Source organism: Aedes albopictus, chromosome 1 (genome assembly GCF_035046485.1).
Source record: "Aedes albopictus strain Foshan chromosome 1, AalbF5, whole genome shotgun sequence".
Classification (NCBI taxonomy): Eukaryota; Metazoa; Arthropoda; class Insecta; order Diptera; family Culicidae; genus Aedes; species Aedes albopictus.
The window spans coordinates 331,623,479-331,647,447 of NC_085136.1; the positions used below are offsets into that span (position 1 = coordinate 331,623,479).

Genomic DNA, 23,969 nt, shown 5'->3' on the forward strand with positions numbered 1-23,969 from the left:
ACCGCTCACTTCGACCGCCTCTCCGTAGACGTAGAGCAACAAAGTTACCCCTTTTTTGAATGTTTTTTTTTCTGTTTACCGATCCGGAGATTCCCCGACCAATGCAGGAACCTGTTGTTTGTTGTTATTGATTGAAGTCGCACGCGGCGTCGCGTCGGTGGTAACGCAATCGATGAAGCGAGCACGTGAAACGTGAGCACAGTTCAGGCAACCGATAAAATGCTTCTGTTTGGTTGTAAATAGTTTGGGAGCTTCGTATCGGATAGATCTGGAACGGCAGTGGTGTTGCTCTTGTGGCTGTTCTGTTGGGAAGCTGGATGGAGCAGTGCCGAACAACTTTTATAATGGTTGTATTCCAGACGCGAAAGTTTTCCGGAATTGATTTTGTCTGTGCGGGCGGGTGAATGATGGAGATAGTGTGCAATCGAAAATTGCTGGTGATGGCGAAAATGTGCTGGAAATGTGAAAATTTGGAATTCGGAAAAGTTGGTGAACGTATGCTGCAAATTGAGATATTTGGCTTGTGGAATAGTGTGGATAATGCTCACCTACCGATGGATTTATGTGCGGCTGCAAATTGATGTGCTGTTTCTACAATATGAACGTTATGGGATATTTATTGGAGGAAAATGAACTAAAGCATGCTTAAGAAACAGGGTTAATTAAACAACAGTTTCTTAAGCTGAAGTTTGCTTAAGAGTAGTTTGTTCAACTGTTATACAGCTAAAATGTTTGTTGTGTTAGTTCATGTGATAGTTGTTGATCAAACAATGAGCTTGAAGAAAAGTTGTTGATGATTGTCCTGCTGATGATTCTCGGACCGCAATGAATTCAGTTCATCGGTGCACTCGTCTATAATGTTCATGTCGTTCGCAAAACATGCCAATTCATCAGAATCCGTGAAAATCGTACTCTCTTGTTTCAAGCCTTAGTATCCTCTACTGTACGTGCATAATCTGCCATGCCATAGCTGCATAGCTGATATCGATCAATTATTATAGACGATCTAAAATCGATGAACAAGTAATGGATGGTATGAATAAAAGTAGTAACTTGAGTTTCTTCATTTTTGGTAGTAAATACTACTTGTGGAACATATTCGAATGAATAAAAACAAGTTGACTACACTACAACCCAATAAACAATCGCAAGCGACAAACACGCAAGCATGCTGAATTTTTGCTTTATAATAGTAATGATAGCTGAACTAAAATTATGCTGTATACATTACTGTACAAATGCTTTTTCAATAGATCGACATTTTTAACTAAAAATATAACAGATGGCTCTTTTTTGTGTGGTAGTAAAATCGAATTTTCTCGGTGAATAAGCTATTCCGGAACATCCCAACTAACAATCACTCATTTAACAGGCACCATTATGACGAATTTATTCAGCATAATGTTGAATAACATTTGAATTATTTTCACGTACAACCTTTGTTCGGGTTTTGTTCACACAAATTTGGAGAAGTTATAAAGCATCATGTTGTGCACCAACTTATTTTTTTGTTGTTAAAGCGTTTTACAAATGCACAGGAAAGTTGTTATTCAGCTTTGGCAAAAATGATAGAAAATAAATAAAATGCAAAAATGTTGAACTCTCACGAGAGTAATTATTTGCTCTCATGTTGAGAACACCTATTATGAAATAAGAATTACATATAAAATTACCTAAATCCGGATTAGAACTCGAGACCTGTCGATTGCCAGCCGCATGCCTTCCTATCTGCGCCATCCTAGAGATGGTGAGATACAGCACTCAAAGCAAAACATAATCTTCCCATGACTGAATAATGATCACTCCTGAACTTGTGTTCAGCAGTGGTGAATTAGCACAGCACTTGGTAATCAACTGAACAACGCCTTATACTCAACAGCTGTTCAGCCCAAAACACGTGTTTTCCATTCTGATTCCGCTGTCAGTATTTTTATCGCACGGTGAGAAAACTTGTATAGAATGCGGCCAAAAAGTGTTGGTCCTTATTGAAGATATTGTTTCCAGACGTACTAATTGTGATATGAATATGTTTTTATTTTTATTATTAAATATCGATCTTTAAAAATGTATGACAATATGTGGTGCGGTATGGTCTTGGACATGGTGTATTCACAGCATCTGTTCAGGTAATCTACTCATGCTCAGTCGAAGATCCGTTAAGCAATTTTTTTATTTATGCTTTTGTCATGGAATCTTGATGTTGTGTTCAATAAATAGTGCATAAGGATGTTTAGGGATACTTGAAATGTGTCGACTTCTGAATGCTGTTTGGTTGTCTAGGTGACTGTGGGAACAATATTCAGTAAACAGACAGTACTGAAATGTCAAATGCATCGATCCAAGCGTCTCGTACAATCGAACTGCTGCGGACATATAATAATCAAGGTACAAGATATCTTGTTACAGACTAATAATAATAAAAAAATGCCTCATTTTTACGTTCATTACGTCTCTTGGCACTCAATGTTAAACTACATATAAAATTCTATTCTGTTTTATTTTATGTGATTCGTTTAAAATAATGGTTTTTTAATAACTTGGTTGTCTAAACAGTTTTAGCCATGATTTATCCCATAATCCGAACAAAGTTCCGAGTCAAACTATGACGGGCTGAAGGCGTTTATTTGACAAGTGAAAGGCACATTGTTCAGGAGCATATGCTTATCGATACATCAGTTTAATAAGATGCAGACAAATGTTTTGTTGAACTCTTTTGTTAAGGAATCAATGCTTGTCGAATAAATTTCTTGTTAAACTTTTGAAAAGTGCTTTAATTTATCATTGTTGATACCGATGAGGAAAGTCGAACATTGACTACATTCTCAATTGAGAAATCATTTAAACAGTAATGTGTAGAGCATAATTTTAGTTCAGCTATCATTACCATTATTAAGCAACAATTCAGCAAGCTTGCTTGTTTGTGACTTGCAATTGTTAGTTGGGATGGAGTAAACAAAAGAAGTTGCCAATCCAAACCATTCTTGATTTCTATTCACTATTTTTTCACAAAACTTTGCCGTTTTCCAACAATTAACCACAGAGAACAGACATCCAAGTCCAGTTCCGAAACTGTGTAAGGAATTTAACGGTCATTTGAAATCGGCAACACAAGTGGCAATAGCGTGGCGCTGCAATCAGTTAATTTCCCATACTAATTTAATTCACCACTTGAAATGTTTCAACTCACCACTGACTGTGGCAATATGGTGTTTGGTGGCGTTAGTGTTGTCATCGTGTATTGGTTTGCAACCTTACTCAAGTAAAGATTCAAATCCTTACCACTCCTTACACAACCTTCCGAATGAAATTTATTCTAGCCTGGATGTCTGTTCTCTGTGAATTAACGTTTTTCGCGATTTTCCCATACGATTTGACAGTTCTTGACTACCAAAATTTGAGAAAGTTGACAGTCGAAGTAGCACGACGGATTGAAAATGTATGACTTATACATTGATATTTGATTATAATTAGACTTGACTCAAAATGTCTGAAGGGAAAAAAGTTACAGCTTGTTGAAAACATTTTTAAAAATTCTAATCATTTGCAAATTACTGCAAATTTGTAACTAGCGCCGCCTAGAGATGAAATTTTTCATTAAATGGTAAAAAAAACTGTAAGCCCTTTACTTACTAAACAGTTTTGTCGAAGAAATTATCTTTCTAAGCAACCAGCGTCCTGAGATATTTAAAAACTAAAATTTACAGTCTCACTAACGCCACCTATTAGTGGAATTTCGAATCAAACAGCCCATTAACTGTTAGTCCTTGACCAGCGTAACAGTATTGCCGTACACACCAATACTCTAAGTATTCAAAACCTTGAGATATATGGGTGAGAAATTCTGTCAGTGTTATGTCTGTTTGTCTCTGAAGATGTGATGTTTCTTAGTTTTTTTTTTTTTGATCCACTGGTATGCGTTTGATTCATCAAATTATTTGAACAGTCCCCTGTGAACATTCGTGTGCACTGAGTGGTGTTTTCTTTTTTTGAGTGCGTGCAGAAATTGTGCACTGGGATTATGACTTGCTGGCTCTCACTGCTCTCACGCAGGAGTCTAGTCACCCGCACACAAACTCTGCATGAGAGCAATTTTATGTTTTAAATTGTGTGTTTTCCTCTCTTTTTTAGAATCTTGTGCTATATGAGATATAAAAATTACATGCTCACTGACGCAAGCTATGAGCAAAATTCAGAGTAAAACGACTCATTTTTTATAAGTTCTTGCAACTTATTTTTTCTAAATAATCTGAATCCAGATGTATAAATGATTCGAAATGTGTATGCTCACTAGCGTCATCTAGTAACAGAGGTTCGATTCAAGCAATCCATTATCTGTAAATTCTGGACCTACCAAACATCTTTGCCAAAGATTGTAGAGACGATAAGAGAGTTATTAGGATCCTGGGATATTTGAAGTATAAAATTTGCATGCTCAGTGGCGCCACCTATGTCTGGATTTCCGAAACAAATTTTGCATCATCTGTATGTTCTTGACCTATGAAACAGCTTTACCGATCACACCATCTTTTTATGTGATCAGGATCCTGAGATATAAGAAATGTACATTTAGAATACTCACTAGCGCCACCTATGTGTGGAGTTTCAAATCAAACGGTCCATTTGGAAGTACTTGACCAACACAACAACTATCTCGAAGACGTCATCTTTCTAAGTGATAAGGATCCAGTGATATATATGAAATATTATGAGATACAAAATTAACATGCACACTAGCACCACCTAGTGGTGGAATTTCAAATCAATCCATCCATTATCTGTAAGCGCTTGACTTACTGAGCAACTTTCCCGAAGACGTGACGCTTCTACAAGCTCTAAATCTTCCAATAATTTCGTTTTATGACATTATATTACTAAATTGTTGATTCCAAATAGCGCCATCTAGTGGGGAAATTTCGATTTAACCAATTCACCGCTAGATGGCGCTTTACCTACTGAACAAATTTGACGAAGACATGAATATTCTAAAACAACAGTATAAAAAGATATAGAGAATTCAATTTGGGGTCCAAATGGACCCCAGGTATCCATTAGATGGTTGGCATATTGCTGAATTAATAATCATAAAGGTGCTTATAAAATGAGTGATTGTTAGTTGGGAACTATCGAAGGTTGAGCTTGACTGACTGCTCGTAGATGCTACTTCAGTATCGCCACATCAGCTATACTCACACAAGGAACAGATGAGATACGTCGTGTTGTAGGTCAATGTGGGGAAGGTGAAAGAGATGACGATTGCAACCGTTTGTATCCACAGCAGACCGAATATACCACGTGTTTGCGCAAATTCATGCGGATGTTGGAGTGTTGGTGGGATAAGGTTGACAGAGGGTTCACACATTGGAGCGTGGATTCCCTGGCATAATGTGATAGATTAGTGTGATTATTACTATGAAGATAATTCGGTACAGTTCGCTTGAGCTTAGCTTTGACTGACTGCACATTAAGGTGGTTAAAAAAATGGTTTTTGCTCCACACCGCTTATTCGATTCATAACCAGATTCTATGCCTTCTCCCAAAATTTGAGCTCATTTGGTTGAAAATTGAGACTGCACAAGCCCATCAAAGTATGTATGGGAATTACTATGGGAAAACGATGTTTTTCATTCAATCTACGGTCGATTTCCCCAAGTGCCCTAGAGAGTTAGTTGACCCTTGGTACTCCTAGGCTACTCTATCAGCTACAACTTTGCCGAAGACCGCATTCAAATCGGACGCCTCATTAATTAGTTATCGATTTGTACCCAACTGGACAAACTTTAACAGTGATCCTCCAGCTTCCCAGCAGGCAACATTGCAGCATATGGCGCCAAAGATAGCACACTGCAATCATTTTTTTTTTTGCATTTGTAAATCAATTTTTATTCAGTTCTTTTTGTGTGTTCTACATTGATGGTGTTTAAGTGATTTATGTTTCCATTTTCAGCCTTAAGTTTAAGTATTTTGTATCATTGATACTTGTTTCTTTTCTCTGTTTTGTGTTTGCGTGTTTATACAATGTGTATGTGTGCATTTTTAATTTAACCTAATAAACCTTGAAGAAATACCTTATGAAATCTTAAAAGGAATACCAGAAGGAATCTCTGATGAAATCCTTGAAGGAATTCCTGAAAGAGTTCTTGAAAGAATCCTTAAAGGAACTCCAGGAGCAATATTGGAAGAATTTCTTTATATAATCCTTGAAGGTTGAAGGAATCCCTCATGGAATCCTTAAAAGAATTCATGAAGGAATTCCGGAAGGAATCACTTAAAAATTTCCCTAAAGAATCCTTGAAGGAGATCCTAAAGGAATGATTGGAAAATTCCCTAAAGGAATCCTTGAAGGAATTCCTGAAGGAATCCTTGAAGGAATTTTGGAAGCAATCCTTGAAGGAATCTTTGAAAGAGTCGTTGAAAAAATCCTTAAGGGAACTTCAGAAGCAATAGTTTGAAGGAAATTCTGATAAAATTCTTGAAGGAATTCCTGAAGAGATTTCTGAAATAATACTTGAAGGAATTTCTGAAGGAATCCTAGAAGCAATTCCTGAAGGATTCCTTGAAGGAATTCCTGAAGGGAACTCTTGGAGGAATCCCCAGAGAAAACTCATGAAGAAATCCTCGGAAGGAACATCTGGAGGGATCATCAGAGGGAACTCCTGGAGGAATCCTGACAGGGAACTCCTGAGGGAATCTCCAGCGGAAACACCTGGAGGAATCCCCAGAGGAAACTCCTGGAGAAATCCCTAGAGGGAACTCCTGAAGAAATTTTAAGAGGGAACTACTGGAGGAATTCCGAGAGGGAGCTCCTTGAGAAATCCCCGGAAGGAGCTTTTGGAGAAATCCTCGAAGGCAATTGCTGGAGGAATCCGCGGAGGGAATTCCTAGAGTAATCTTTGGACGAAATTCTTGGTGGAATCTCCTTGGGAAACTGACGGCTGGTGGAATCTGTAATGGTAACAGAGAGAAATTCTGGTGGAATCCTCCTAGAAAAATCCCCAGATTGAACCTCTGGTGAAATCCCCAGCAGGTACTTCCTAAGGAATCCCCAGAGGGAACTCCTGGATATTCCCCAAATGATTAACGTAATGTATAAATGTTCCACCTAAAAACTCTAAAGCGAATTCGGTGGACTTCGTAGAATAATCTCTGGAGGAATTTTCGGAGAAAGGATTTTTTGGAGATAATGGAGAAACTCCTTAGAAAAGGACATAAAAATTATTGGTAGATAGCTCGGACGAATCTGTAATGATCTAGTAATAAATCATAACGTCAATAGTATTCAACTTATCTTTGTTCACAATTCCAATATCCCTTGAAATAACTTCTTCATAACTACAAACAGCAGCTTAATTCTGCATCAAGCACCGAATAAATGTCCTAAATTTAGCCAGCGTTTTGCTGTTGGGTAATCTGCTGCCACGGACCACCATCGCATCGTATAATATACCAAGTTCCAGCTTCTCCACAAATCGAAGATTGAACGATTCCGTGTTGAAAACAGGAAGTGTTCTGGAAGAAAACATCATCCGTAGTTATCGTCGGTTGATTAGCGGGTAGGTCGCACAACTTACCCGGTGCAGCTGCATGCCAGTTGAAGATCCTCCGGGAATTCCGTTCTTGCTGGTGGTCGTATATTGACATGGAAACGTTCGGTCACGTCGATTTCTTTCCTTCCCCGTGAGTCTACTACTGCGAGCTTCCTGGGAGCGGTTCCTACGAGATGAATGTTCTAACTGGTTCGGAGTCATACTACTCGTAGTTGATTCCCTATCAATTGGTTCCTTTTATGGGGCCACCTTCGGAACCGAGGTCGGAACATTCGATCCGAAAAACTTCTGTAGAATCGTCACTTCCACACCAGTTTTTTACGATTTTGCGACAACAAAATGATAAACAAAAACAAAAAGTTTGAAAGCGATTGCTGTCAAATCCGTACAGGGTTGCCAGAAAATCATCGTTCGAGTAGAAAATTCGAGCAGTTGTATCATGATATTCGGAATATCACGTTCGGGAAGGTGATATTGGAGGTGTCAAAAATGTATGGCTGTATCACGTTCCAGAAACATGATATTGGCCTTGTATCACCAAAACCGCTTGTATCATGATACAACGGCGTAGTCTGAACATGGCATAACCTACTTAACCTAATTGCAATTTGATAACCTAATTAACAAGCGCTCTTATGAGCGGGTATTCGGAGGCGGTGGCACTCACGTACAGGATGTCGATCGCGTCTTCGATGCGGTCCCTGACCGTTTTGCAGCCCGCTGTACTGTGCATGTCTACGATTCTGCTGTCGTAGGGAACGTCCAGGATGATTCGTAGGAGCTGGTTCTGAACGACTTGGAGCTTTTGTTTGTGGGATTCCGCGCAGGTTCCCCACATCGGCATTGCGTAGTTGACTACCGGAATGATGATGGTGTTCAGTACAGCCAGCTTGTTCCGGCGTGACAGTCGGGATCGTCGACAGATGAGTGGGTACAGGGAGTTGAGCAGCCACATGCACTTCTGTTTCAGCCCATCGGTGTGGGCCCGGTACGTCAGTTTATCGTCGAAGACGACCCCAAGGTATCCGACCTCGTTGGCCCAGTCAATGGGCTTGTTGTTCACCCGGATGAAACAGTCCGGTGGCGGAAGGAGCTTTGGTGACTGACGGTGCCGGAAGAGAATGGCCTGGCTCTTGGCTTCGTTCACCTTGATTTTCCACGAAGCAAGGTATGTGACATAGGCCGTCACCCCCCGCTGGAGTCTTGATCGGTAGATCGCTGGAGTCCTGCCGTTTGCGACAATCCCGCTGTCGTCCGCATAAAGTGCCAGACTGCACCCTCCCGGTAGTTCTGGGATGTCCGACGTGTAGATGTTGTAGAGGATTGGGCCCAGCAAGCTTCCTAGGGGAACGCTGGCCAGGACAGCTTGAACCTCCGATGCTGCACCGATTAGATGGACTCGGAAGGTTCTGTTCGACAGATAGTTCCGAACAACTTTGCAGATGTACTGCGGGATGCCGGCCTGCACCAGTTTGTGGAGCACCATGGCGGTGTTGTTTGTGAGCGCTTTGTTACGGTGAATGATGTTCTCCACTCTGACCAATTGGTGGACGGTGGAGTGTCCTTTCCGGAAGCCGAATTGTTCCGGGGCGATAATGTGGTGCTCCTCGATGTACGCCGTTAGGCGCTGTAGGATTGGCCTTTCGAAAAGCTTGCTGACCGAGGACAGCAGCGTAATTGGACGGTAGCTTGTGGGAGCGGTCGGGTCCTTTCCAGGTTTCAAATTTGGGATTACTTTCCCAACTTTCCACCTGGCCGGGAAGTAGCTCAGCTCGAGGCACCTGGTGAAGATCTTCGACAAAAGGAGGAAAGCTCTGCCAGACAGATTTTTCAGCACCAGGTTAACGATTCCGTCATTACCCGGGGCCTTCATGTTTTTGCCACGGCGCGCCGCAGCCTGCACTTCCTCCTCTGTTATCGGGACCAGGGCCGGATCTGGGCCGGCTTGTTCGTCGAGCTGATCCACTGAGCTACGGACTGCGTCTTCGTGGGGACTTACCATTGTCGATCCGATGTTGTGGGCATCCACGAGCTTGCTGGCGATAGCGTTGGCTTTTTCCAACGGGGACACCAGGATTTCGCCGGAGTTGTTTCGAAGGGGGGGCACCGCTTGAGGCCTTTTCTTCAGAACTTTGGCCTCCTTCCAGAATGGCCTGGAGTGGTCGTCCATCTGTTGAATGCTGGCTGCAAATTCGTTGTTACGGATTGTTGTCATCCTGTCCCCAATCAGTTTATCGAGGAGGGAGACTTGTTGCTTTTCCCGGGGGCAACCCGAGCGCTGGATTTTTCGCCGAACCGTGTTCCGTTGCTGGATCAGTTGGCGAGTGTGTTGATCGATCTTGACAAATTTCCTCCTCACCGGAACCCGGCGAATGCAGGCTTCTTCAGCGGCGCGGACGCTTTCCTCAAATGCAGCCAGCTGGTCGTCGATGGCACCAGTGGTTGACAGATCGGGGTTTTCGGGGATGGCAGGGTCGACCATGCGCCTGAGGGCCACCCAATTCACCCGATGGTAGTCTCGAGTCACCGCCGGGGGTGCTAAGGTGGGATTACAGTCGAGCTTACACACCACCGGGTAGTGGTCCGAGCTCAGATCGTGATAAGTGACTGGTTTGGACAGCGGCATATCCGCATATCCGATAGATACACATCCAGGGTGGATGTTCTTCCAGCTGGCGAGAGAAACGTTGGATCATCTGGGAAGTGAATGGCACAGTAGAGTAAACATAGATCCGCGGACATCGCTGAGTGAAATGTTTCAAGCGTGTGAATAGTATTTTTCAAGAGTGCGACGGTTGAATATGACGTCATGCGCTCCATTGGTGTTTTTGGAATCATAACGTCATGCTCGTTTGGATACAGATTTTGACAGTTCGTTTGGATACAACCGATTCATCATCACGGATCTATGTTTACTCTACTATCTATATTTTTTACCACCAGAGGTGGTAGTTTCTCCTTTCCGGGATTGTCGGAGCTGGTGGTAACCGTGGCGGCCGGTTGGTTGTTGGGTTGCTTCGCCAGTGTGGCAAAACTGTTTCGCTGAAGTAGCTGCTCCTGCAGCTTAGCGTCGGAGTAGTCGGTTTTGGGACGCTTGGGGCGCGAACCATTGGAATTTAACGCCGCTCCAAGCGGCGTCTCTTCAACGTCCATCTGATGCCGATGGGTTGGCGGGAGCGGGAAAACGTAGTGACGCGGATCGTGACGCGGAAACGGGGGAAAAAACGCGGGAAAGAAAACTTTATACGAGCGTGGGATGCCAACAGGCCAGTGGGAACAGAAAATCCGTGGGTGACGAGCGGTATCCGCCTAAGATTACCGTGTGGGTCTTTGAGCGGATCGCTAGTCGGGACTCTGAGCTCACTTGTTGACTACTCTGCTCGGATGTCAAAGCTAGAATGATGAATGGATGAGGATGGATGCACACTGCAGTCATGGCTACTATGGTCCACTGCAGAATGCAGTGATGCCCTTCGAATAGTTTAATCATCATGAGTAAAGATCTCGATTTTGGATTAAAATTGGTAACTAATTAATGAGGCGTCCGATTTGAATGCGATCTTCGGCAAAGTTGTAGCTGATAGAGTAGCCTAGGAGTACCAAGGGTCAACTAACCCTCTAGGGCACTTGGGGAAATCGACCGTAGATTGAATGAAAAACATCGTTTTCCCATAGTAATTCCCATACAAACTTTAAAGGGCTTGTGCAGTCTCCATTTTTAACCAAATGAGCTCAAATTTTGGGAGAAGGCATAGAATCTGGTTACGAAACGAAAAAGCGGTGTGGAGCAAAAACGATTTTATGAACCACGCTACCTCACATATGTATCTGTGGTTTCTACTGCGTGATTGACACGAACTAATGCCAATTGCACAATGAATCAACTGAATAATTGACTGCAAGTGGTCAACATTCACACTGTGCTCGCTTCGGAGGCTCTCTTTAACGATTCAATAATGGCGCCGGCCACGTCCTTGCAGTCAGGTTGGAAGAGGGAAGGAATGTTAGTAGCAACCTTTGTTGTGAAGGACCGCGTTAACCGCTACAGCTCCACCAAAGGCTGCAGGAAGGAATGCTTGTTAGTCGGGAAGGTATCGACGGGTCTGGATTTGAAGTTGAACCATGCCATGCAGACTGCAGCGCTATTATGTTTCCAGTTCAAAACCGAATTAGCGACATCTTTTCTTCGACTTCCGCTGCTTTTGCCTTGCGTTAAACACAATGTCGGAAGTGGGGCGCTGTATTGTACACCTGGTGCTCTATACAGCGCCCCACTTCCGACATTGTGTTTAACGCAAGGCAAAAGCAGCGGAAGTCGAAGAAAAAATGTCGCTAATTCGGTTTTGAACTGGAAACATAATATATTGTTCGCTTCACGCGGAAAGCAAACAATCGACCACCCACGTGAGGTGATCGTTCAATATTCCATCATAAAAAACACACATACAACAAATAACAAACTATACACAAACAGATACATAAAAACAGTATGTGAGCATAGTGAAAAGAAAATCTGGTTAAGTACTGTTCTTTTTAATTCCACTTTCCCAAGACTTCACGCTGGGGTTTCCTTGATTTGCTCTCAGATTTTTTGTGATCCTTCCGGGACTTCTGAAAGTTGCTGCTAGTATTTCTATCAGATTTCCTTCTAGTTTTTCTGCAGATGTAAGCAAAAGAGGGCGGAATGGTACAATAACTGATTACACTCATTCGAACAACTTTAATGGTTGCATACATTTCAAGCCTAACTTTACCAAACACCGTGTCTAACAAAATCAATGAACGGAGAAAATCGAAGGGGAAGTTCGCTGTTCCCATAGAAACTCATACATTGAGCATTTCGGGTATTTATATAAAAATCACCCCCAATGGTGAGTGATTTAAGTAGTCCTTAACGAAATTCAGCGCTTCATGTGAAAATTTATTTTTTGTACATATGTAACATACGGTGTTTGGTAAAGTTAGGCTTGATATATACTACCCACGTAATTGGACGTCGTTATGGGAACGACCATGTGGATCAAGCAAGCCGTGCTACACAGATAAAAATAATGAGATTTACACGTCATGTAAAGTTCATTTTAGTCATGTAAACTTAGTGTTATGATGGTTTACATGATATATCATGTAGTGGAGCGAACCTGGTGTGATGGTTAGAACACTTGACTATCACGCCGAGGACCAGGGATCGAATCCCACTCCCGACAAACTCGCAAAATGTGAGTTCTTCCTTCGGAAGGGAAGTAAAGCGTGGGTCCCGAGATGAACTAGCCTAGGGCTAAAAATCTCGTTAATACTGATAAAAAAAAATATATATATATATCATGTAAATTTGTGTTATATGTCATGTAAACACTCAGAGTCATGCTGAATTACATGACATATAATGGAAGTTTACATGACATTTTATGACTTTTACATGATATGTCATGTAAACTTCTGTGATATCCCACACTCCAATCATGTGCATCATATGTCACAGAATTTTACACTCTTTTTTCGATCTGTGTATGAGCCATTTTACGAAGTGACAACAATGGCTAAAAGTGGGACAACCCATTGGCAATGGGTTGTCCCACTTTTAACGGAAACTGAGTAAGAAAACAAAGGATTTTTCGATTTCTGAGTAAGACTAACTCAGCCACTGAGTAGAAATTTTTCTCGGTGTACAGCGGGGCCGTTTCCAATCAGAATTGGACGATTCTGATTGGAACAGACCCCGCTCTAGTGTCAAAATTCTCGGACCGCGATGAATTCGGTTCATCGGTGGATAAGTCCATAGACGAGTGCACCGATGAACTGAATTCATCGCGGTCCGAGAATTTTGACACTAGAGCGGGGCCATTTCCAATCAGAATTGTTCAATTCTGATTGGAAATCGTTCACTTCTGATTGGAAGCGGCCCCGCTCTAGTGTCAAAATTCTCGGACCGCGATGAATTCAGTTCATCGGGGCACTCATCTATAACGTCGCAGTTTTGCAAGCTCTTACCATGACAACTCAGGTTGGGGATCAAACAATTGCATTATGATTCATGATGCAACTGAAAAAAGTTTACAAATTTCTGAAACGACCTTTTCACTAAGTTACGCGATGAAGGGTCACCAGAAACCATCCCAATTGAAGCTGGGTCGTGGGCAAGAAGCATTGAAGAACCTCTTGTCTACACACCTCCCTGCTTTATTCATGTAATAATTTTAAAAATCATAATAATCATGGAGGCAGAACTGATATAGCGTGACGTCGACGGTGCACAGTGGCCGGAAGCCGGACAAAACCTCAAAAATCGACTTCAATATTTTATTTATCTAATATTTTTCTTCCAATATAGATACTTCAACTAAGAAAACCCCAAATTTTCAAGTCATTTGGTCATAAATTGAGTCTTGTAGATTTTTTCAAAGTTGAGGTTTTGTGTGGTACTTTACCAGGGATTATTATCTTTATTTTATGAGCTTTCTTCATGACCTCGTTGTAAAACTTAGGATGATTTGGATAATGTGACAATATTATTGGTGTTTTTGGGTATGAATGACCATGCCATTTCAGGGTTTGTTTGGAATCCAATCACAAAATAATTATGTTTTTACAACATTCAAAAATATTATCTTTTATGAAATTTTAGGGAAAAACTTCGTATTAAGGACAAGGTATTTGGAGTACATTGCTCAAAATTTCTAGAGCACCGTTTTTTATAACCGTTGAACGGATTTGAATTAAAATGCATCACGCTGTTGACAACCACTGAACAATTAGCGTGATGCATTTTCATCCAAATCAGTTCAACGGTTCTAAAAAACGGTGCTCTAGAAATTTTGAGCAATGTACTCCAAATACCTTGTCCTTAAAGAGATCCAGTACTTGTTTAGGAAACATCAGAAAACAACGCCGTATCTCGGATCTGACGTACAATTTAGTCTAGCTTTTGGCTACATAGGTCACTGTTTGCGCATTTTTGCGCTAAGCGCGAAAAAAATTTTTTTTCTATCATGTCACAATGGAGCCGCATGGTTGTGGAGGAAGTGATATTGTTTGAAGTTTATATTTAATCTTAACATAATTCAAATTGACATCAGAATACTAACAATTTTATGTAAACGTCATTCTAGTAAGAGACCTTCACTAGGTCAAGTGGTCATAAGGGGAGGGGGAGGGGGTGTTTGAAAACTGGATGGCCGCAGCTCAAACATTTTTTTAAAATTTATTTTATTTTATTTTATTTAAATTTTATTTTTTGACAGAAAAACACAAGAAGGTGCGTGCTCCAGTTAAAAAGAGTGAGCTGGAGAGAAGGGCAGTGATGACTAAGAATGATTAAGCCTTTATTCACCTAGCCGCTACCTACATCCCGCATTATTAAAGACCACCAAATATAACTAACTCTTTGATCCTTAAAAATAAAGACGAAAAACAATCGTGAAAAAATGTAACATTAACTACAAACCATTGCTCATTGGTTTTCTTAAACTGATCGTTTTTTCGATTCCTTTTAATCATTAGTATTGCTCAAAAAGCTTAGAAGCAATCTCTTCATGAACTTCTATCGTAGTTTCAATATAGAGTGACACAAATTCGTCGACATATTGAACGACACACAGAGTGATATGGATTTTGAAAATATTTGCTGGAGCTCTACTGTTTATCAATAATATTACCGATCTCTTATGATCGTTAATCACAACTCCCTTCAATATTGCGAATATGTATTTCCAATTCTTTATATAGGTATAGGGTTATTTTGGTTGCTTCGTCAAGTGATGGCAGAGATCAATGTACAATACAACATGTAAAATCTAAACTCCGACGAGCATGTATGAAGTGGTTGAAACGAGATTTATAAAAAGCAGTTCAAATTTTATGCAGTTCACTATATGAGACTATATGAACCCATTTTAAATCGTTGATTCACCTCCGTGCACCCACCGTAAAACGTCACGTGGTCTATAGAGGGTATCTGAGAATAGACCACGTCTTTTCAGCCAACATTGTGTGTATCTGAATTGATCCGTTGACAGAAACATAGATAATCGAATTTTTCCTATGATTTATGTAGTTTTAAAGATTTTGGACCACCCTAACAGCAAAAAATACACAATTTTAGGTAATGTCAATGCCAATACATGATATAGGAACTCTCAAATATAAATGTTGATCAAAATCTACGTGCAAAAAACGCATCGTGTTAGCTTATTATCGATAACTTTCTACATGCCTCCCATAATCAGCAGATTTCAAAATTTTGAACCACCCTAATATAGTCAAGTCAAAATATATCAAAAGTTCCATATCAGAAATAGGTTTAGGGCACTTAAATCATCATTACCTATAAATTTTAGCCATTTCGGTTAACATTTGGGGTTTTGTCCGACCTTTGTATGGAGGCCCGCCACTGTGCGGTGGTATAATGATACATATGTATTTATATACCAAACTGCACCACGCCACCCGTGACTAAACCACCTCTTATTCAATTGAAACCAAATCTCAAACCAGCGTAGCAGCGCGTCCAGATAACAGGTCTGATATCAAAATAACTTTTGCCCCGCTTCAATCTCTGCTGTAGCGTAGGTATCGTTGAAAACAAAAGATATGAAATTCGGTCCAATTATAACTTGTGATTTGTTATCAGCGCAAATTTACCCAGTTTCAGAATTAGATTTGGGGACAGAAAAAAAAATGTCAAATTACGGTGCACAAGGAATGTTTTTCATCATCCAACTTTCGGGAATATTCCCTCATGCGCCTTTCATTGAGAGGTACCTAGTTGGTGGTACGTAACAGCACAACATGTGTTTCAAATTCTTTAGCTGGACCGAAAATGAGCGAAAAGCGATAGCCGAAATCCTAATCGTTTGTTTGGAAAATGATATTGATGTGATCGTCGCGTCGTCTTATTCTCTTTCTCTATGAGGTCTCTTCGTGCACGCTAAGAATCGCACACATAGAATCGTCTACTATTTAGAAACTGAACAGAATATTCTATTAACAACTTCCGATAAGTTCAAGCTTATTGAGAAGATACAAATCTGAAAACAATGTTCAAACTTACACATCTACTGGTGTCCACGACTCTCTCATACAGCATACACATAGTTTGATACTCTTCAAACGATAAATTTACATGGAACAAACCCACCGAGTTCACAATAAAGCTAAATTACTAATGATGTCCATCGATGCTCCGCAAATGATATGCTAGATTGGATTTTGGGATGACGTAAAAGCCAACGATCCGTCAACTTCCTTCAGCTGCTGGTGAATCAATACGATTTTATGTATCCTTGGTTTTTAATGTAGTTAAACCCAACATTATCCAACTTTAATTCTTCCATGACAGAGCTGTCATTCTTAATGAATTCCCGAAGAAATCTCTGGTTAACATCCTATAGAAATCTTTGAAGGAACTATTGAAAAACTCCCGAAAGAGTATCTGAACAAATCCAGGGGATAGTTCTAAAAAAAATCAAATCTAAATAATATCCGAAGATATTTACTGGAAAGTTCCTGAAGAAACTCATTGGGATACTCCGGATGGAATTCCTAGAAAAATGTCTTGAAATTTTTTAGGGAAAAAATCTACAGAAATCCCTGAAGAATCAAATAAACAAACATCTATAAATATTCCTACAAAAAACTCCAAAATACTTTCATTTCTAGCAGGGTGTCTACTCATAACTCAAAATGAAATTCCCTGAGTTTTCCAGGTTATTCCAGATGAAATTTTAAAAGTTTATAATTCAAAAAATAACCCAAATTTTCTATAAATTTTATAAAAGGTGACTTAGGGTATCATCGGCAGGTTGGTTCTCTTCGTCATGAGGGATTTATGTCGGCCAAATTGCCTGAAACTTGATCATATTCAGATTGGAGGATTTGATGCCAACTCTGAGTTCAACAGCTGAAACCTAGGTTTCAAAAAAAAAAAACCCATGACTAAGAGAACAAAACTGCCGAAAATACGTAAGTTCCCCTGCTCTTCAAAAATCTTTCAAGATTTCTGAGCGTAATTCCTGGAACTTCTTACAAAGTAACTTCCTGGCTTTCCGAAGGTTCTTTCACGAGATATCTGTTTGAGTACGTCGCGATATTACTTTCAAAAGTTTTCCGATATACTTCCAGAGATTCTCGCTGGATTCCTCCTGAAGATCCATCCAAAACTATTCAAAGTTTCTTCAAGAATGCCATTGGTTGAGCCTCGTAGCCGTGCGGGCCCATATAGCCGAGGCGGTAAACGCACGGGTATTCAGCATGACCATGCTGAGGGTGACGGGTTCGATTCCCGGTCGGTCCAGGATCTTTTCGTAAAGGAAATTTCCTTGACTTCCTTGGGCATAGAGTATCTTCGTGCCTGCCACACGATATACGCATGCAAAATGGTCATTGGCAGAGGAAGCTCTCAGTTAATAACTGTGGAAGTGCTCATAGAACACTAAGCTGAGAAGCAGGCATTGTCCCAATGAGGACGTTACGCCAAGAAGAGAGAGAGCCATGCGGTTAGAGTCCGGATGGATGAGGGTTCGATTCCCACTCCGAGCGATGAAATTTTTCACGAGAATAGCTTCTTATCCGTAGCCACTCCGTGTTAAGTATCGTTCAATCAGTACAACCGACGGCTGAAGCCAGTGTCCGTGTCTTTTTTAATGGTTTTCCGGGAAAGCTATCCAATAGTTTATATCGGGATTTTTACCGATAGTTTTCAGATATTCCTCTTGTTTTCCTCGCGGAACTTCGTCCGTAGCTACTTTCAAGATTCCATGAGGTATTCAGAATTCCTCCTTGGTTGTCCTTAATATTTCTTCTCGGGATTACTATTACCTAGAACTTTTTTCGAGATGTCTCATTTCCCAAAAGGATCAAATCCCTAAAGGAGTATCCAGAATCTCGGGATAATTTCTGGCAAAGATTCCTGGAAGAAATTTGAGAATAATGCAGAGAATATCTGTAAAAAAAATCTCAGGTGGATCACTGCCAGAAATCTGGTGCAACTACAAGGAACAGCCTGGCTCTGAAAGAATGCAAGAGAAGAATTCAATGAGAAACGTCAGCAATAACTCCTGTGGAAATCCCAGAAGGTACTCTGGAAAAAATCTTAGGAGAAAGTCCAGGGTAAATTCAGAAAAACTCTGAGAAGCATCTCATGACCTACATCGGAAGGAATCTTCTGAGAGAAGTTCCAGGAGATACTCCGAGAGAAATCTCAGGTAAAACATCAAAATTAACCTCGCGAAACTTTTAGGAAATTCCTGTAGGAGACCACGAAGAACATCTCGAAGAAAGCCCAAATCAATTGTTTGAAGATATCCGGAAAAAAAAATGAAAGAAATCTCTTGAGGAACTCTTGCAGTAAATTCGTGAAAACTCCTTCAGAAACCCTTGGAGGAACTTTAGTAGAAACCCCAGGAATAACTCCTTTAGCAACTCCGAAAGAAATTCTGGGAAGATCTTCTGGGGAAGTCCCAAGAGGAACACCGGAAGAAATCGTGTAAAATTTCCATGAGGAATGCCGAAAGAAATTCCACGATTTATCTCGACAGAAATTCTTATAGAGTATTCGGGATAAATTCTGGTAGAAATCCTACGAAGATTTCTTTGAGTAAAACACTGGAGGAACTCCGGAAAGAAATAGCATCCCCGTGAAAAACTCCAGGAGAAATCGGTTGGAATTCAGGAGTCCTGGAAGGAATCCGGAATTATACCTTTCCGGAAAAAAAAATCAAGAAAAATAGCGTCAAAAATGCGAAAGGAATTTTATAAGAAATCCTGAGAGACATTCCAGGAGGTAATTCTAAAGATGTTCCAGAAAGAAACCCTGACGGAATTTATGGAAAAAATCCTTGCAGCGAAATTTCTATATGGATTTTTACTACCAGGTTTTTATTTATTCATACGACCCAATGTTTTTTTATCGGAGTAAAATTTCCCTGAGTACTCAAGATATTCCCTGAGTATTCCAGGTTTTTCCCTGTTAAATAAAATTCCCTGAGGATTCCCGGTTTTCCAGGGTTTTCCAGGTAGTAGACACCCTGTCTAGTAAATGTTTCTTGAGAATTGGTTCTGTATGAATCCAAGAAGTAATTTGCGAAGGTATCATTGAAAAAAAAATCCTGGAAGAGCTTATGGGAAAATACATAGAAGAATATCCGGAAGAATTCATAGGGGAATCATATATAAATTTCTGCAGGAATTCCAGGGGAAATTCCTCCTTGAACCACTGAAAGAAAATATGCAAGAATCTTTGGAGAAATGCCCAGAAGAAATTTGTGAAGAAATTCCTAAAAGGGACCTTGCAAGAACTTCTAAATAAACCACTTGGGGAATACTAGGAAAAAATTCACAAAACAGTTTTGAAGAAATTGCAGGAGAATTTATTAAGGAAAACCCTGGAGGTTCTTTTAAACGAATCCCTAAAAATATTCAGATTGAAAACATTATTAAGAAATCCTTGTACAAATCCTTGAAAAATGATTTTTTTTTTAAAGACATTTCGTTAGTACTCCCACGAAAAATGTCTGTAGTAACTCCTCGAGTATTGAAAAAAATCCCTGAAAGATTTCAGAAATAATAACTTAAGAAATTTCTATAGTAATCCACGTAACAAATTAACAGAAAAATTATCGAAAATTTTCTGAAAGAACCCTTGGAGAAGTTTTTGGATGAATTTTAGAAGCAGTACTTTGAGATTTTGTAAACTTATCCTTGGTGGAATTTATGAAGAAAAAAATATTTTTTTTTCTGACATTTCTGAATGAATTGAAGATTTTCTGAACCAGCTCATAGATATTTTCTATAAGACGAACTTCGTGGAGGAATCTTAGAGGAATTTTAAAAGAAAATTTCTGAAGAAATTCACGGCGGAATGACAGAATCAATTCATGCAAGACATTTAGAAAGAACTCCCGGAGAAATTTTTAAAGGAATCCGTTGTAGATTTTCTAATCCTAGTATTCATGCTTCAATTCAGGATGCATTCCATGGAAGATTTTTCAAAGGAGTTCTTGAAATTAATTCTGCAGGAATCTCTAGTGGAATTATTGAAAAAATCCCTCGAAATTTTTATGGAAGAATCCGTGAAGAATTTTCAAATAATTCGCTGGAAAAACTTTTAAAGAAGAAGGAACTTCTTCCTTTGGAAGGAACTTCTAAACTAATCTATGGAACATTCTACAAAAGAATTAATGAAGGAAAGTAACGACAATTTCTTGAGCAGTCCCGTGAAGATTTTGTTAAAGACTCAGGTAGGTTTTTTTTTATCGCTGAAGATATTTTTTTTCCAGTGAAGCCGATGGTCAGAACGGAGTGAAGAATTAGCTCTAGTTAACCCAGGAGCGGTCACGTACACGAACTATGAAAAATGCACGCTTGTGGTACGCAGCGTGAGCATGGTGTCGCTGAAGGTGGTCTAAGATGCGACTTCTCGAAGGTTAAAATTCACGAATAAAAAGAAAAAAAAAATCTGAATAAATCTTTGGAGGTGTAAACGAGGAAAGCTATGCAAGATTTCCTCAATGCATCTTTGAAGAAATCATCGTAGAAATTTCTACTTGACACGTTCGAAATTCTTATAGGTTTTCTGAAGCAACCCGTGAAAGATTTTCTATAAATTGTCCTCGTGAAATTTCTAAAGGAACCCCCAAATACATGTCCATGTAGAAAATTTATTATAAATTTCTAAAGGGATCACTGGACGATTTTTTTAAGAGTCCTTAAAGGAAATTCTTGGGAAACCATGCAAGGTTCTGTAATGGCATACATTTAGAAATTTCGGAGGCATCTATAGATAAATTTCAAAAATAAACTGAAAAAAATCTGTATAAAATCCTTAAAAATAAGTCTGCCAGGAAGGAATTATCAGGGAACTCTGAGATATATTGTAATGAGTTACTTTAAGAAATTTTTGTAGGCTATCATAGACTAATTTCTAAAAAAAAAATACTTGTAAAATTCTAAAGCCTATTTGAAAAAAAAAATAAAACAAAAAACCTGTAGAACTTTCTAAACAATTACATTCAGAAATTTCTATTTCCATCAAGAGATTTCGGGATGAATTTCTTAAAGAAGTTCTCAAAAAGCAGCAATTCTTGGGTAGATTTTCTTAAAGATTTTTTTTTGAGAAATTTAGACAGGTCCCTGGAGGAATTTCAGAAGTAATCACTTAAAAAATTCATTCGCATAAGAGAATTTTTTAGTTGAATCCATAAAGGAATTCCTGTAGGATTTTCTGGAAAAAAATATAACTTCTGAAACAATTCATGAATGATTGCTTTAAAAAATTATTTTCTGGTTGAATGCTCCCTGAATAAATTTATAAGGCAATGGTGGTTTTCTTATGCCCAGACTTATGAAAGTCGATGCTAATTCCATAAATGAGATTTTTTTTCAAACGTGAGTAACGTGAGAAAATCTCATGAGCATTTTTGCGAGAAAGGAAGAAACATTCCAATATCATAGGGATTTGCTATATTTATGTGAAAATAGTCTCAGTTCATATCTGAACCGATAGTGTCCCGTTACCGGTTCCAGGTGTCCCGCCGGAAGTGGCCAAATATAAAAGTGAACCATACCCAAGCGTTCGGCACATCAAACTGTGACATTTTTTAAAACCTGATAAACGGTTAGTAGGAAAACAGTCTCAGACCATATCTGAACCGGTAGTGCTCCGGAACCGGTTCCGGGTGTCCCGCCGGAAGTGGCCAAATATAAAAGAGAACCAAACTCATGCATGTGGTACATCAAATCACGGCTTTTTCGATAATCTAATGAACGGTTAGCAAGAAAATAGGCACAGACCACATAAGTTAATACCGGTAGTTTCCTGTCCAGCCGGAAGCGCCAAATGTAAAATAGAACCAAACCTATCATGCGATACATCGAATTGCGGCGTTTTTGACAAGCTAATGAATAGATGGCAATAAAATAGTCACAGAACATATTTAGGACAACCGGTAGTGTCGAGGAATCGATTCCGGGTATCCCGCCGAAAGTGGTCAATCGTAACAGTGAATTAAACCCATGCATATGCCACACCAAATAACGGCTTTTCGATAACCTAATAGACGGTAAGCAGGAAAAATGTCTAAGACCATATCTGAACTGGTAGTGTTCCGGAACCGGATCCTGGTGACCCGCTGAAAGTGGTCAAATATACAAGTAATCCAACTCATGCATTCGACGCATCAAACCGCGGCTTTTTCGATAATCTGATTAACGTTGAACAATTCGTCATTGAAATCATCGTCATCATCAAACATTTGAAAGCAGTTTTTTTGTCCAAACAAAAATCTTTGCTATGAAAATATATTCACTGTGCTCCACATAAGGAATAGAATGCAGTGAATATATTTAAATGGTCACTGTTTTGATTTACAGCGAGATAACTGCTTTTTATTTTTTGAAAAATGATGACGGATGCTTGAGCCTTAACGATTAGCAAGAAAATGGGAAAGAAACAGACGACTTTAGAGACTACCGATAGTTTTGTAGAACCTGCGTTCGGTGCCTCGTCGGAATTTCGAAAGTTAACAAAATTAATGCAAGTGATAAATATTATGTGAAGCAGCAAAACTAAAGGATCTCATCAAATCACACCATTTCAGTTTCCTGAGGTGTAAATATACAGAAGAATGGGCCATCGTTGTATGGGAAAGTTAAAATTAAATCGCATTAAAATTTGGCATAAATCCATTTTGCATAAGGCCATTTGGCATAAAGGCAATTTGACGTAATGGCCATTTGGCATAATGCCGTTTGGCATAATGCCGTTTGGCATAACACGAAGAACAGCCTTTTTAGTAAGAATGTTCAAAATATTTGTTATGCCAAATGACCGTTATGCCAAATGGCTTTTATGCCAAATGGCGTTATGCCAGGCTGTATTTTATTATCATTGGTTAGAAGAAATCATATAAAACTTGACAAAAAAATATGCATGCAAGTGAAATTTTCCATACTAAATCTATTCAAATTTCAACCACATTACAAAGCGCGAGGCACTCTTTGGCGAGCGTTCGTGTGAGACAGTCGCAACTTTTCGTTCGTCCGGTTTGTCTCCAGATATTCCCAGTTCGGTAGCTAATTTCCAAAGCGCTAGTTTTCCGAGTGATCAAGTGTTTAAGTGGTTATCCCTAGTGGGACGAGTGCGGTTGGCTAGGCCACTATTTTTGCCGCAAAAGTTCAGTTAGTTTGAGAAAATTTCACGTTTTTATTGTATTACGTGGCGGATTGACCGATTATCGAGCACAGCAGTGCAGCACCCCCCGCATACCACGCCGCTCGCGCGGCCGTGATCGGGTTCTTCCAGTGAGTACCCAAGCTCATCGTCGTCGACAGCAGCAGCCCACCGAGAGAAGAGCAGAGAGCGTGACGGGCGCTCAGCAGCAGCTCGCCTCTTCCCAGTGCGGGCGATCCGATCGCTGTCGTCATCGAGCC

General features: G+C 39.9%; 1 long non-coding RNA gene across 1 annotated transcript; it reads right to left on the reverse strand.

Moving 5' to 3' along the window:
* Positions 1-7,180: 7,180 nt before the first annotated feature.
* LOC109428846 (uncharacterized) lies at positions 7,181-8,125 on the reverse strand. The gene is made up of 2 exons (XR_009997557.1): positions 7,569-8,125; positions 7,181-7,506 (listed from the first exon to the last, which is right to left on the reverse strand). It is a non-coding gene; the product is annotated as an uncharacterized LOC109428846 (long non-coding RNA).
* Between the last annotated feature and the right edge of the window lie 15,844 nt (positions 8,126-23,969).